Genomic DNA, 2,326 nt, shown 5'->3' with positions numbered 1-2,326 from the left:
CAAGTAAAATATCTGTGTAACATCTAGTGAGAGGTCAAGCAAAATGACACCTTTTATTGGCTAACTAAAAATATTACAATATGGAAGCTTTCAAGGCAACTCAGGCCTCTTCTTCAGGCAAGATGTACTAAGATTATAGATTGCAAACTGCCAGAAGAAGGGGCCCGAGTTGCCTCGAAAGCTTGCATGTTGTGATCTGTTCAGTTAGCCAATAAAAGGTGTGAATTTCAGCAATAATGGCTAACACGATCCAACACCCTAGTACTACTGTGTAACATAAAAAGAAACAAGTAAAAATAACAACTACATAACCATCAGAAAATCAGTACAATATGAATAAAACAATACAACAAATAGATCAATCAAAAAAAAAAAAAAGCACACACCACAGTGTGAGCCCAATAGAATAAACCAATCAGTCTAAATTATACAGAAAACAAATACAGTAGAGTCTCGCTTATCCTACCTTCGCTTATCCGACATTTCCTATTATCTGACGTCACACCGCAAAAAAAAAACAACGCATCAATCAGCAACAAGAACTGCAAGTTGCGAGCGTGAGCGTAGTCTATTTTTTGTTGCACCCGACTCTACCGCAGATAATTACAGTGGAACCTCGGTTTGCAAGCATAATTTGTTCTGTAAATGTGCTCGCAGTCCAAAGCACTCGTATATCAATGTGAATAAGAAATAATGGAAACTCAGATGATTCGTTCCACAACCCAAAACTATTCCTATAAAAATGATTAATACAAAATATAAAGTAAAAATACATAAAACAAATTAACCTGCATTTTACCTTTAAAAAGAATCATGGCTGGTGTGAGGGAGTTTCTAAACTCTTGTGGGATTCCACCCAACGGGACGACACGCGGAAGAGCGTCCCAAAGCAATCGCAGTCTCCCAGCGCTGTAGCAGTTCGCCGTAAAAGCGAATCCAAAAAGATCGCAGACATGCTATAAGCGCCTGCCGTCGATGGGTGATACAAGGAACAAGGGACATTATAAATGCGCAGGGCTCAGTATTACTTTTCCCTCCGACCCTGCCTGAGTGCCGTGTCTGTGTATAGGAGAATGGCAGATCCCGATGCCATAAGTAACTGTGCTGTTGTTATTTCAAGCTGAATAAAGCTGGTGTTGTTAAAGTACTGAGACTTAGGTTCGAGTTTTCGGGTGCAAGACGGGGACTCGCACGTCACAACACACACACACACACGCAGTCACAATGCTGTAGTAAACAGTATACGCTCGTACGGATGTTGACTATATGAGTGACGGAGTCAAGGCTCTAGAAACTGCAATTAATTACACTGAGCAACAAGAAGCTACAGGAATCGACATAATGATGCTGCAAAGATGGCGAGACTTGACAGCAAAGAAACGGCACACGTCAGGAAAGCAGACTACGATCAAAAATGTCTTTAAATCATCACAGGACTGAACTTTTTAAGTACAGTACATACTATATTTAACTTCAGACAATTCTGTAACTGTAAGTGCATTTTTTCAGTTAATTTATTCTGTTGTTTTGTTGTAAAACATGATTATTAGGTTCGTAATGTGAAAAATTATAACATAGTTTGACGTTTAATAGGCTTTTTCTAAACACCTGCCATTATCCAACATTTTCGCTTATCTGACGTTCTGCCGGCCCGTTTATGTCGGATAAGGGAGACTCTACTGTAAATAAAAAAAAATCAACATTATGAAGCAAAACTAGGCATCACATTTAGGGGAAACCAAACAGAGTAACACTGGAATCCTGTCGCTTTTACATGTGGTGAAGTGTGGATCTAGCTGGCGCATTTCGATGAGAAAACCTCTTCTTCAGGGCACAGCAACACAATATTAACTTCAGAAAAACATACACATACTAGCTGTGTAAGCCTGTGCTGTAAAAAAACCCGGGGTCCTAGAATCTATTGAAAATTGTCAGAAAAAAAAAATTGAAATGCAGAGAGGTGAGGTAAAGTAATTGAAAGGAACTACTCTGGGCGTCGCTCTCCTAATAGGAATCGTTTTCCCGGCGTGCTTGGCTCGCTTGTGTATTAGCGGAGGGAGGAAAAGTAATAGGGACTCCGTTCTGCCAATGTGCTCGCCTCACTTCTATATTGGCGGGTAAGCGAGTGTCTCTTTCATCGGAGGTTTCGTTTTACCAGCATGCTCACCTTGCTTGTGTATTAGCGGAGGGAGGAAAAGTAAAAGGGATACCATTTTGCCGATGTGCTCACCTCGCTCCCGTATTAGCCGCTAAGCGAAGTGATTCTCTCTTCGGAGGTTTCGCTTTGCCGACCTGCTGGCCTCGCTTGTGTTTCCTCGAAGGTGGA

The sequence above is a fragment of the Polypterus senegalus genome, chromosome 8 (genome assembly GCF_016835505.1).
Source record: "Polypterus senegalus isolate Bchr_013 chromosome 8, ASM1683550v1, whole genome shotgun sequence".
In the NCBI taxonomy this organism is placed as follows: domain Eukaryota; kingdom Metazoa; phylum Chordata; class Cladistia; order Polypteriformes; family Polypteridae; genus Polypterus; species Polypterus senegalus.
Note: the sequence above shows the minus strand (reverse complement) of the source record.